We start from the raw sequence: 14,491 nt of genomic DNA, 5'->3' as shown, positions 1-14,491 counted from the left end.
TGCGCCCCGGAATCGCTTCCCTTCCCAGGCCTGGGTTCGCGTCCGCGGACTCCCGCCTCAGCGCGGGGGCTCGGCACGGGGACTTCACGTGCGCCGGGGCGGCCGCGGAGGCGGAGTCTCAGTCTCGTGGGGTCGCCTTTTCGTGGGCGCAGGTTGGCGGCTTGTGGGAGGCCGCGACCCAGTTTTCACTACTGGCGCAAACTGTTGAGGGGCGTCTCCTTTTTGGACCCCCCCGGGCGCCGTCGCGCCTGTCTGGAGGCCAGGAGCGTGGGCGCGCAGACAGAGCTGCCGCCCGGAGGCGTTGGCGACGGGCTGGAGCCCTCCTGGCGCAGGAGGAGCGCACGGAGCCCGCTTGCTGTCTGCGCCGGCACCGAGCCGCCACCGACGGGGGTCTTGGCCGAGGCCGCTCCCGCAGAATTCGCTTTCAGGTTTTCCGCTGAAGGTGCTGTTCCTTGAATGAATAGTCTGTGGCGGTAGGGAAGTGGATAGAATGGGGCGGTCCTTCTGCTCCCTCATTCAGCTTTAACTCACGATTCTTTTTATCTCCTTAGGTCCTTCGTAGTCTTTTAGGCTCCCAAGTCCTTTAAAAAAAACAAAAAACAAAAAACAAAAACCTGGCGTAAACGTCTCACCTCTGAAGCCTTGTTCTGGGCCCCGTACCTCAGGCGCTCATCTCACTGGACTTGGGCTTTCCTGCCCTGGTCTGTTTTGGTGTCAGTGAGTTCCCACACAACCACCCCAAGAACGGCCCGTGTGGACTACCGGTGGGCTGAAAGAATGAAGGTGTGTTAAGGGAGGAACATTTGGGTCTAATCATTCTTTTTTTTAAAGATTTTATTTATTTATTCTTGAGAGACCCAGAGAGAAGCAGAGACACAGGCAGTGGGAGAAGCAGGCTCCATGCAGGGAGCCGGAGGTGGGACTCAATGCCGGGACTCCAGGATCACGCCCTGGGCAGAAGGCAGATGCTCAACCCTGAGCCACCCAGGTTCCCAGACGATGGCTGTTTTATTTTATTTTTTTTAAGATTTTATTTATTTATTCATGAGAGACACACAGAGAGGGGCAGATACACAAGCAGAGGGAGAAGCAGGCTCCACTCAGGCAGCCCGACGCAGGACTCGATCCCGGGTCCTCAGGGTCACGCCTGTGCGGAAGGCAGACGCTGAACCGCTGAGCCGCCCAGGGATCCCCCAGTTTGGGTTTAATCTTGAGGAACCGGTGCCATGTAGGAAAGACCTAGGCAAGCAATAGGGGCATGTGATATGAACTGAGGTACTTATTAGGGAAATGGCAAGTGGCCCATTTCGGCTTTAAGCTGTTAAGGAGGAGCAGAGTCTGGAGAACTAGGTTGGTAGTCTTTAGTCAAAGGATAGGCTTGGCCTTTACACTGTCCGTTTTGGAGGAGCCACCGAAGTTTTTTTTTTTTTTAATTTTTTTTATTCATTTATTCATGAGAGACAGAGGCAGAGACACAGGCAAAGGGAGAAGCAGGCTCCACACAGGGAGCCTGACGCGGGACTCGATCCAGGGTCTCCAGGATCACAACCCAGGCCAAAGGCAGGCGCCAAACCGCTGACCACCCTGGGATCCCACCACTGAAGATTTTACAGTGGCAAATGACAGGCTCAAAACTTCTCTAGAGAGATTATCTCCCAAGTGTATTAAGGGTCGGAGTGAGAAAAGAATGGAAAACAAGTTAGTATGCTGCGTTCAGTATTTGTGCAAGAAATGAGGAAACTTAGAACTAAGTGGCATTATTTTTTTTTTATTTTTTTATTTTATTTTTTTATTTATTTATGATAGTCACAGAGAGAGAGAGAGAGGCAGAGACACAGGCTGAGGAAGAAGCAGGCTCCATGCACCGGGAGCCCGATGTGGGATTCGATCCCGGGTCTCCAGGATCGCACCCTGGGCCAAAGGCAGGCGCCAAACCGTTGCGCCACCCAGGGATCCCTAAGTGGCATTAGAGCAGGGGTCTGTAAGCTTTTCTATAAAGGGCCAAACGTTGACATATTAGGCACTATCTTTTATAATTATTCAACTACTTTATAATAAGAAAGCAACCATAGAAGATACTTAAAGAAATAAGCATGGCTGTGTTCCAATAAAACTTTATTTATGGACACTGAAACATTTTTAAATTTTTTTATTTATTTGTTCATAAATAGAGAGAGAGGCAGAGACACAGGCAGAGGGAGAAACAGGCTCCATGCAGGGAGCCCAATGTGGGACTCACTCCGGAGACTCCAGGATCACGCCCTGAGTGGAAGGCAGGTGCTAAACTGCTGAGCCACCCAGAGATCCCCTGGACACTGAAATTTTAGGTGTCATGAAATACTGATTTTTTTCAAGCATTTAAACATGTAAAAATCATTTTTTTTCATCTCTAGAGGTATAGTATATGTGCTGCCGAAGCGAGCACTCATCTCTAGAGGTATAAAAAGAGTCTACAGGGCATAGTTTGCTCACCCCTGCTATAAAGGTACATTCTTGAGGCAGAGGGAACAGCATTTTATTGGGAAAAATTAAGTGACCATGTATAATCTAGCCTCCAATCTAGAATACTTTTGGAACTGGAAGGGGGCACTATACACTGGGAGAACAGGATTAAAGTTAGATTATTCCAGACAAATCTGAGTCATCCTGAGGTTAATGGTTAGAAGCCAAAACTGCTTTAGGACTTGGTAACAGGAAATGCCAATGATGGAAACAGGATACTTGGGAAGATACTGCTTTTGGGGAGAAGATGGATGCTTGTAGCAGTACCAGGTGTAATACAGTTGGGATGACATCAACGGCGGGAAGAAATCACCCCAGAGGCTTCATAGCAGGCTACTCCTTCTGTGTTACTGACCAGAACTGGGTCTAACTATTCCCTGAAACAGTAACTGACAAGGAGCTTGGGACTACCATGACTGGTCAGTGTTTATGTAGCTTTTGGCAGTTTTTATGAAAGATTGTAACATGTGCTGGACACTTAGCATCTCTGGTCTCGTCCCACTAAATGTCAGTAGTACACTCCTGGTATTGGGGCACCAAACAAACCAACACTCTTCCCACCCCACACACTCCCTAGAAAGATGATGCTAGTTGAGTGGTTAAACCAGTTCGCGTAAGCCAATCAGGTTTCACCTTGGAGCTCAATTATGTATGTGTAGGTTTCTATTCCCTGATTGATTTGGAGAGAAGAGAGGAATTGAGCAGTATTGAAGTTCCGTTGTCAAAACAATAGGATGGAGAATGTTGAGTAGGTGACCAATGTTGTCTGCCACAGAAGTGAAAAGTTAAACATTTTCTTTTATATCCTTGATAAAATAAATATCTCAACTTTTCTACACTTGAAATCCTCCCTCCCCCGTTTTTTTAGTTCTCTGAGCAACTTCTTCTAAGGCTCCTGAACTGGTCTAGAAGAGTGTCGTACCCCCACCCCCACCCCAGATAACACTCTCTCCCAGTAGGATACTCTTTCTTTGAATACTGTAATAACTTTCTGACTGATGGCTTGCTCTGTCTTTTCCTTCTTTATTCCACATGAAGGGACTATCCTGTATACTGATTTCCTTTACTCAGGCACCCTATCTCCAGTGGTGCTCAGCTATTTAAAGGAAACAACTCAGAAATCTCAGTTGGCACTCAAAGTTCTCTATAAATCCACAAATGGCTTCCCTGCCTTCCCCTTCTATAGCAAACCTAACCTACTCTATTTTTATTTTATTTTATTATTTTTATTTTATTTTATTTTATTTTATTTTATTTTATTATTTTATTTTATTTATTCATGAGAGACAGAGAGAGAGAGAGAGAGGCAGAGACACAGGCAGAGGGAGAAGCAGGCTTCTTGCAGGGAGCCCGATGCGGGACTTGATCCTGGATCTCCGAGATCATGACCTGAGCCAAAGGCACATGCTCAACCACTGAGCCACCCGGGCATCCCACCTAATCTACTTTACACATAACTTTTATTGTGTTGATCTATTTCCCATTACAATACCTAGTCTCTGTCCTCCAAATTGCTGAAATTATTCCCCATTCCAAGACTTTACTCTTTCTATTTCCTTTGAGAGCACCCTTCTTTTTCCCTTTTCAACCATCCAAGTTCTATTGTCTTTAATTTCCTTCTCTGTTCCAGGCCTGTGACTGTATCAGCTCACATTGATCTCTTTCTCTGAATTTCTACAAATTCCTTGCCTATACCATCCATTATATTTTATGTTCTTGACTGTACTTGAAATTCTTTGGATCCCTAGATGTCTCCTTTTGCCTCTATAGATGTTTCTTTTCTGAGTCTTTCCACCTTCCTTTTCCTCCTTATATCTATCTCTACCTTGCCAAGAGGTCACCTATATGCATCAGCCATTCTCTATGTTCTTTTCTTCTCTTTTTTGCTCTTTTTTTCTTGACATTTTATCCACTTAGTGATTTACTTGTCATCTCTATGGAGGATGTACCTTTCCAGCCCTGACCTTTCTCTGGTAGATTATAGTACTAGCCACCAAATATTCCATTTCTTTTCCTGCATACATAGTAGACTTGAATTTCCCTATACTTTTAAATTCGATGTGGCCAGTAAAATGTGATTGGAAGTGGTTTGTGTCACTTTCAAGTAAAAGCTTTAAGAATGCACAATTTTTCATACGCTCTTTCCTTTTGGCACAATGAGGGAATGTTTTAGTTATCTATTACTGCATAGCAAAGCACCCCAGTAAGTATTTATAGGGCCTGGTTTGACATGGCTTCCCTAGCCATGTAGAGTAACCGGATTTCTTACATGGTGGTTCAGGACTCTCAGAAGTGCAAAAGCTTCCAGGTCTTATAAGTCTTAGGCCTAGAAATAACACATTTTATTGGCTAAAGCAGTCACAGGGCCAGTTCAGTTTCAAAGGGAGGATAAATAAACTTCACCTCTTGATGGAGATTGGAGAGAAGAGTGACAAAGAATTTGTGGTCTTCTTTAATTTGTCACCCCAACAATATTTCAAATGGTGGCTGCTTCTGTCAATGAGGGTGCTAGCACTGAGCAAAGTGGAAAAGAGCCTTCAGCTAACATACACAGTTGTATGAATGAGAAATACATCTCTGCTGTTCTAAACCACTGAGATATTTGGAGGTGTTTGCTAGCAAACAAAGCCTAATCTATAGTAATACAAAAATTGGTACTGGAAGTAGAGCACTGCTGCAGCAAAAGCCTAAAATATGTGGTATTGACATATATGTTACAGATGTTAGTGGTTGGTTGTTAGGCAGCATCCATTTCTGATTCACTTATGAATTTTCCAGCAAATTGCGCTCAATAAATATTTCTTAAATAAGAGAGGCTGTTTCTTTCCTTTTTTTTTTTTTTTTTTAAGATTTTATTTATTTATCTGAGAGAGAGAATAAGAGACAGAGCACGAGCGGAGGGGGTGGGGTAGAGGGAGAGGGAGAAACAGCTTCTCCACTGAGCAGGGAGCCCAATGTGGTTCTCCATCCCAAGACCAGGATCATGACCTGAGCCAAAACCCAATGGACTGAGCCACCCAGGTGCCCCAAGAACCTGTGTCTTGTAAATCTGTTCTATTTATTTCAGAGGAAAATACTTCTTTCCCACACCAGATATTTTTTGAAGTATGGAGTGAGTGTCACTATCATACTCTCAATACTCTATTCCAGTGCTACTAGCAAGTTTCCTGATGTGTAAGTTTGGCATGTGCCAAATATCTTCTTCTCCCCTTTCCCATGGAAGTCAGGACTCCCACAGAAAGTGTGCTTTCTACTCTGCTGCTTCATACCAGAAGTTTCCCAGGGGCCTGCCCATGTTAGGGGATGTTTGGGGTAACCTTAACAAGATAAGCCCTTTGGGGGAAGGAGAGCTTCAGTTTTGGGAGCTAAGTTCATTGCCAGGGAGTGTCAAAACCTGTTGTTTGAACTTTAATTCATAAGCACATGAAAGTTTAGTGTTGGACATTAATAATTTTAGATTTAACAGGAAGTTAAAACCCGATTACTTTGGGTTGTAACTTAGAAGAACAAGATAATTTAACGGCTGAGCTTTTCATTTCTCCCTGGAAAATTCATATTGGGGTGGGTCAAAATCAAATTGAGCACATCTTTTTGGTTTTTAGTTTCAGTATTTTTATATTATCACTTGATTTTCTCTTAGAACCTTTATAATGTTGAAAAAGGTAGGGGGACATAATTTGAGATACCAATAGAACAGGTTGTCAATTATAGCCTTGGGTACAGATTAACATTGGAACTAATTTATGAAATTTATGATATGTTGTTCTGACCCATTCAGGGCATTCTGGGAACAAAAATCTACACTTTACTGGTGACCCCAGGAGATCCCACAAAAGAGGTGAACTTTGTATTGGAAAAGTGATCTTATGAAGGTGGGAACAGGACTGCCCTGACTGCTGACTTCTTATCCAAGGAGGATAACTTCCAAGTTGATCTCAGTGGGTAAGCTTAAAGGGTTAAGGCAATGCTCTTGATCTAAGGAATCAGGGTGGGTTTAAAGGAAGTTGGTTAGTGAACTTAAATCTTAATGTACTCTGCCATCCATTTTCTGCTTTTAGTTTTATCACAAGAAGTGCTAAGGGAAATATTCAGAAACCTATTCTAACAGGATATGTACCCACTTAGAAACTTGAAGTAAATCACATATAAAATTTACCTTCACAGAAAAAAAAAATGTAATGTATGGTCTTCATACATTTTGCTGACATACCCCCCAAATAATTTTTAGGTTGATATGTAAAATGTTTTTGGCCTAAATTTAGTTGCAAAAGATGTAATTTCTGGTTAAAGTAAATATGAATATTTTAAAATACAAAGGGTTAAAATGCATTTAATGAAATTAAATTCCATAGAAATTGGATATTTATCATCATTATTTTTTTTACAGAAATTTACATTATTTTTTCTCTTTGCGTTTGTATTTTCATTTTATTTTTCCATAAAAGTTTTAAAAATGTATTTTACATTTAAATATATTTTATTGCTTATTTTATCATTCTTTTCTGCAATAAAAATCTGTTTATAATTTAAACAGGTTTCTATGATCAAAAGATTCTGTCAAAAACTTCTTTTGGATTGAATTATTATTACAATCATTAGTGTACATAATTGATCATAACTACATTATAAATTTTTATACATCATTACTAAAGAGAACTAAGATTTTATTGGAAATATGTCTCTGAACAAATGGTTAGAGCTCCCCAATTAGTTTATGGATGTAATTTTTTGGTAGGAGACAGATTAGGAAAGGACAGAATAGAACTATTAGGTATAGGGTTTATCAAAAATGATTAAATAATTATTGTTAAATGCATTATTTACAATAGAAAATTATATGTCTAAATCTACATAAAAGATAGCAATGAATAATGAGGTGAGATGGTTAACAAGTGATGATGAGTAGTACTGTGAGTAAATCAATATAGATTTACTGTATTCAATAGTTGTTAGGTGAAAATTAATGAAAATATTTTCTTCTGTGAGTCTATCAGTGCTCAAGAAAATACATTGACTTAACCTTTGATATGTGTTTCTTTTACATGTTAACATTTATCTGTTGATAGAAATTTGGAATTTTTTGACATTCTTCTCCTTGAAATCATTTGAAATATGTAGCTGAAACACAGAATGAGACTTTACATCAAGTTCTTTCTCATTACTGAGCAGGTATACCTTGTAGCTGACTGGTATTTCCCAGAGTGTTTTCCACAAATCATCCGTATTTGAATTCTGAGAGAGATATATGAAATCTTGCTGTGAGTTTGGGATCCAGTTGAAGTAGGGCTGAATCTCCTTCAGTATTTCTCTTTGCTATCTCAACAGTGTTCTTTGGCATTATCAGGCAATGGAAGAGGAAATGGCATTGGACATAATCATAACTCCTGCCATCCCACTCTACAACATAGAATAAACTCAGAACACTCCAGGAGTGCTTGGGTGGCTCCAATGGGATTAGCATCTGACTCTTGATTTCAGCTTAGGTCATGATCTCAGGGTTGTGAGATCAAGCCCAATGTTGGGCTTGTCGCTCAGTGTGGAGTCGGCTTGGGACTCTGCCTCTCCCTCTTCCTCTGCCCTTCCCCTACGCACACATTCTCCCTCTCTCAAATAATAAAAAAATTAAAAATAAATAAATAAATAAAATCTTTGGAAAAAAAACCTCAGAACACCCCAAGACAGACCAAAATACCCAATTTGAAGCATGATGCTTCTCTCTTAACAAAAGTGTATATAAGATAAGGAAAATCAGGAAACCCTCCTATAGGTTTATCATGCCTGGATTAAATTAAATATTGATATCAATATTAGAATTGTTCCTTTGTATGGTGACTCAGAGGGGTTTTGTACATGGAAACATTTGCTGTTGTAAGATCTGGGATGGGTGAGAGGATGCTGGTTTTTTGTAAGTGGGAAAAGAATGATTTTGGAATTGGAAAAATAGAATTTTTATGACATTTCAACCTCAGTCATATTTTAGGCAGCTCAGTTTTAAGAAAGAGTAGGTAAAAGTTGAATAAATGGAATTGATTTCCTAAAAATTAAATGTGTTCTCCTTGGAAAATACTTGTAGAATCCCAGGATAGACTAACTCCAGTTTGGAGACTACTAAGTTTAAGACAATAAAATTGTGTGGGGAATGTGGTCTAGTTGCAGGGGATTCTGTTAACACTCTTAGCCTCTTGGGTCTCTTGGTGTCTTCCCCATTGGCAGGATTTGCTGGATGGTGAGAAACAGGTGAAAAAGCTCAGCACCTTGGCCAGTCTTAATCTTGGAGTGAGGCTGCCAACAGGAATCATACCTTCTGGTTTGTTTCTTTGTACTGCAGATTTTACAGGGATAAATCTTTGAAGTGGATGAACGGGATAATCTCTCTTGTCCTGCTCTGCTAGTCAGTGACTCAGTGGGATGTATGCCTTGTCCCAGGGTTCAGTGTTGGGAGGCTCATTGGTACTGCCCTGTTCCCAGCATCAGCTTTATCAGTAAGAGTGATAGTTCTCAGCTGTCTATTTTTTTTTTTTTGTCTGTTTTTCAGTTGGTTCACAACTTGATAGGAAGAGGAGTATGGTTTACCCCTAAAGTCCCCTAATTATTCTCCATCCTTAACAGTGCTATGACTATTAACATGATAAATGTGTACTGTGAATTTTTCTAAGTTCTTTTAGCCACGAAGTTGTATTCAATCCTCTTGCTTTTTTTCTAATAATGTTTTGTATATAGCTTATATATTTGTGCATAGTAATAAGTGTAGTTTGTTTTCAAACTGTTATTTTCTAAGAGACTATCACTGGACAATATATAAAACATCAGACGAGTTAAGTTCAGGGGAAAAAGAATTGCTCTTTAAGACATACTGTCTTTGGAGTTTCACAGAACATGAATGAATACTTGTAGGGGGTTGAGTAAGGGAATCAAGCTTGCCATTCTGTTTCTTCCTGTGCTATAATTTACCTGGCCTGCTAAGCCTTAGTTTTAACATTCATAAAACAATGATATGAAGCATAGCCCTGATATGAGAAAATAAGATTATAAAGCAAAATAAGTGCATAAAAATTTCAAGGAAATGACACTTTTTAAAGGGACACAAACCTATGTTCTGTAAGCACTTGGGTCTTTAGAAAATGAGCTATGTTCTAGATTGCAAAAAAAAAAAAAAAACATATATATATATATATATATATATATATATATATATATATATATATATCAGAAGCTTAAAAGCTTTAGTTTAACACAAAATAAACTTCTTGAATTCTCTACAATAAATTGGTGTGGATAATTCAAATATTGTCACACACTAGCAGAGATTTTGACTGGCTTTGACTTTGTTGTGGTTATAAGGAAATTCTCCAGCAGAACACTGATTTTTAAAAGCAAACAGGTGTAGGAATTTCAGATGAGAAGACCAAACAGATCACAATTTTTTATTCTTCTTTTCCTCTTGCCTCCAACATCTAATTTAACATGAAGTTCTATTGACCTTGTCTCCAGAATATTATCCCAAACCTGACCAACCACGTCTCACCAGATCTTATGCTGCCATCCTTGTACAAGCTATCAGTTGTTCTGATTTGGACCACAACAACAGCCTCTTGTTGTCCACTCTTGCCTTCTTAGAGTTCATTCTCTGACAATGTTAGCCATTTAGCAATATAAATCAGATTCTATCACTTTGCTACCTGTACTTCACTAATGTCTTTCTTTTGCATTAGAATAAAATCCATACTCCTTATCATGGCTTATATGATCTATTCTACACCTACCTTCTGGTTGCTCTCATATCACCTTCCTTGCTCATTATGCTTTAGCCATACTAATTTTCTTTGTTTGAATATTCCAAGTTCATTCCTATCTTAAAGATTTTGCATTTACTCCTCTTTAGGCCCAGAATTCTCTGCTTCTCTTTCTCCATGTCTCTCATGAATAAATAAAATCTTTTTAAAAAAATCCCTATGCCAGTTAGTTTTCAGTAAGCAATAAGACTGTCACATGGACCCAGTCTTGCGCTGGTATGACCTGTTGAGGATTCTCTGCCTATGGGCCAACATATATAAGATGGGGAATTATTTTTTAAGATATTATTTATTTATTCATGAGACACACACACATACACAAAGGCAGAGACTTAGGCAGAGGTAGAAGCAGGCCCCCCCACAAGGACCCCAGTGTGGGACTCAATCCTGGACCCCGGGATCATGCCCTGAGCTGAAAGCAGATGCTCAACTGCTGAGCCACCCAGGTGTCTCAAGATGGGGAATTAAAGCAGAAACTTTTTGGGAAAACATGGAATACAAGAAAGGGATTAAATGGTTTGTATAGTTAAAGATATCCATTTATGTATGTATGTTTGTATGTATTTTATTTATAGATCTCTGTGTTTTGTGTTCTGTGCTAGGTACTGAAGAATCACCATGGAAAAGTATCAAGTACCAGCCCATATGGATTTTCAGTCTAGTTGGCAAGGCAGGCAATAATAAACAGATAGTTATGAATAAATGTCAAAAGTACTTTTTTTAGATTAGTTCCAGGGTGGTATGGGAGGACCTAGAAGGGAAACTGAGCCTTGGGAGATTGAGATGAGTTTCTCAGGAAATGGGAGTGTTTTAGCTGAGCTCTGAGGAGTTAGCCAGGCAGAACTGAAATGGCATGGGGGAAGGGCACTGCTGACAGAAGCTGCAGCCTAAGCAAAGGTCTAGAACCTGGAGAAAGCAGAGCTTTCTAAAAACTCCACATAGTTCACTGTGGCTAGAGTGGAGTTTAAGGTTGGAATAGGGTGGGGTGAGAAGGCTGGTGATAAGACCCATGGACGTAGGCTTGGACTTTATCCTGATAAGGAGTAAAAGGGAGCCACATAAAAGTTTTTATTTTGGTGGAGAGGTGGAGTTAGTCTTTCACATTGCTGAAGTACAACCGATACTTTGTGTTCCTTTTTTCTACAGATTTTTCCACAAACATCTAGGTAAAGTCCACAGTCCTTTTCCCTGAACACATGACCCTTCCTTTGGTCACCCTCAGCTTTATACCTGCTACTCTCCATTGTGTATTTCCTACTCCAACCTGCCAAAACTTCTCAGTTTCTAGATTCACTCCACAATCTTTAATTATGCTTTTGTATCCTCCATTTTTGCTAGCACCCTCACCCACCCCACTTCCAAAAAGTTATTGGATTATTCTTCCAAACTACAAAAGCAATATATATTCTTTGCAACAAGCCAAACAGCATAGAAATGTGCAAAGAAAAAGTTAAAATGTTCTTCTTTTCTCTCACCACCAGATAGACATCCATGTAGTGTGCTCTAAATCTCAACTATATTTAATAAATACTCCAAAATATTTAAAAAGATTTATTTATTTATTTATTTATTTATTTATTTATTTATTTATTTGAGAGAGAGACAGCGCTGCCTTGTGTGCATGAGTGGGGGGAAGTGCAGAGGGAAAGAATCTTCAAGCAGACTCCTTGCTGAGTGCAGAGGCTGATGTTCAGGAGCTTTATCCCACAACTCATAGTATCATAACCTGAGCCAAAACCAAAAGTTGAATGCTTAACCCAACTGAGTCACCCAGGAGCCCTGGTGCTCTAAAATATTTTTAACTAAAATAGATCTATGCTATAAAATGTGTACAGTTCTCACTCCCCAACACCCCCTCCCCCCCGCCAAATATGGACATCATTCCAATATGGGCTAGATGCCTAGGCTTTATCTCATTTATTCCACAACTACCATGTGAGATAGGTACTGTTGGGTAGATGAGGAACTGAGATGTGATCAGTTTGCCCTCAGTTGCACAGCTAGTGATTGTGGGAGCAGCAGTTTGAACTTGGGCAATATGGCTCTTTTTTTTTTTTTTTTTTAAGATTTTAATTATTTATTTGTTTATTTGACACAGAGAGTGTACAAGCAGGTGGAGCTTGCAGACAGGGGGAGTGGCAGGTAGCGGGATGCAGGCAGGGAAAGAGGGAGAAGCAGCTCCTCACTGAGTAGAGAGCCTGATGTGGGGCTAGGACCCAGGATCCTGGGATCATAACTGGAGCTGAAGGCAGCCACTAACTGACCATCCAGGCACCCTTTGCAATGTGACTCTTGAGTCCCAATAATGCTATTTTTATTTTTTGTAATAACCATACAGTATTTATATGGATGTTCAGAATTTATTCAGTCATTTCCCTACTGGTGAATGTTGAGGTTGTTGTGGTTTTTTTTTTTTTTTTGCCACTATTTAAAATGCCTCAAAATGTAATTCTCCAAAGTGGTATTTGAGTTCAGAGGGCTCATTCATTCATTCATCCATTCATTTTTAAACAAAATCCAAACAAAAAGCACCATCAGGATAACTGTGAGTGCCTTTGAATCATGACTTTTTAGTTATATAAAGGTTTTAAATAAGCAGCAATTCATTACTATGTACATTGTTAAGACTTTGAATTTTGACAAGCTGAATTTAGCTGAGCTACCTGTAAAATATAGCTTAGCTAATCATTTCTATTTCTATCCAGAAATGCATCTCATTGTACCCCAGTTATCAAGGTGAATATGCTAGTTATTTGCTAGCTTACTTTGTTTTGGAAACAAATATGTCCAATCGTATTCAATAATTATATAACACATGTCAGCACTTCAAAAAGCAATGACTGGGACTAGTATTCAGCATGGTGATTTATTCAGAGGTTGTTCCTTATATGGATTTTTTTTCTCCTGACTTACATTTCTTCAGCTTACATTTTAGTTTTTCATTATGTCACATAGTAAAAAGTGCTCCCTAGATGATAGTTGATAATAAGTTATTACTGTTGTTTTGAGTACATTTATTTTTCTTGCTTTATTGAATGTTCTTCCCCTGTAGAGAGCAACCTTGAAGGTTTTATTTTCATTTAGCTTTATATATGTCTTCAAATAAGAAAATTAAATCCTGTTGTTTTCATAAATGGCTATCATCAACTCTGAGTTATTTTCTTGTTGATAAAGAATAACCCAGATAGAAGTGCTAAAGGGTATAGCGATGGCTTGCCTTATTATTTTAGAAAATATTGGCCATCAATTAATACTGCAACTTGGCAGATGTCTTCCTGCTCATCTCAGGCAATAAATTTGAAATGGCACAAATAAAAAATACATATTATAATCAGTTTGTTCCAAAACTTTGAACATCCTCACCATGAATAACATTATGTGCTACATTTTTTAACCTACAGGCTACCATGGAAAAACAACTATAAGAAGGTTTTGTTGTCTAGATTTAATATTGAACATTTGTTACGTTATCTGAGCTTGTGCACCAAAGATGCAAGACAGGGCTGGAAGTAGGGCAGTGAGGCACTAATTTCATACTCAGAATTTAAGAGAGTGTCAAGTAACTCTGTAACCAGGGTATATCATATTTTAGTGCAATATTTTTAAAGTAAAAATTAAGGCCAAAAATGTCAAAAGTTTAAAGATCAAAAGAGATCTACATCCTGCCGTTTTGGGGGACTTCTCTGTTTGACTACAGGGGGAAAAATAAGTGGGGAAAGAGAGAATCTTGCTATTTTCTTCTTTGATTTAAAGACAAAATGGGTCTAAACTTAATACCCCCAGCTCATAGCATCAGTAGATTAGCATTATTTTGGTCAACATGGTAACTTTAATGAATTGAAATCATGATCTCCTATCATCTGTATTTACTGTATGTAACTTAAGTGTCATTATCTTACCCATGAATTTGTTTAAAGTATTGCACCACTTGGAAAGCTGAATGGAAGTTAACAAAGAAATCCAGTTGACCCTTGAACAGCACAGGTTTGAACTGCGTGGTTCCACTTAGACATGGATTTTTGGGGTATATTTATTTTTATTACACACAGCCAAATTATGATTCAAGGATTACAAATGTAGCATTCATACACCTCCAAGGAATGTGGATATTATCTGTTTCCCTATACCTTTACTAATCCTGATGTACTGATATTTTTAGCTTTTTAGGGTTTTTTTGATGTTTCCTACTGCAGGTG

At 39.3% G+C, this 14,491-nt stretch overlaps 1 protein-coding gene across 1 annotated transcript in view; it reads left to right on the top strand.

The window, feature by feature from the left end:
- The first annotated feature begins 241 nt into the window (after window positions 1–241).
- The window catches only part of LOC112931624 (importin subunit alpha-8-like), a 90,218-nt gene continuing 75,968 nt past the window's right edge, over window positions 242–14,491 (top strand). The window contains exons 1-2 of the mRNA XM_026014306.2: window positions 242–442; window positions 6,281–6,444. The gene's annotated coding sequence lies outside the window, so the exon portion shown is untranslated. The remainder of the gene's footprint in view (window positions 443–6,280; window positions 6,445–14,491) is intronic.

The sequence above is a fragment of the Vulpes vulpes genome, chromosome 4 (assembly GCF_048418805.1).
Source record: "Vulpes vulpes isolate BD-2025 chromosome 4, VulVul3, whole genome shotgun sequence".
Taxonomy (NCBI): Eukaryota; Metazoa; Chordata; class Mammalia; order Carnivora; family Canidae; genus Vulpes; species Vulpes vulpes.
The sequence above is the reverse complement of the archived record's forward strand: the minus strand, read 5'-3'. Positions and strand labels throughout refer to the sequence as shown.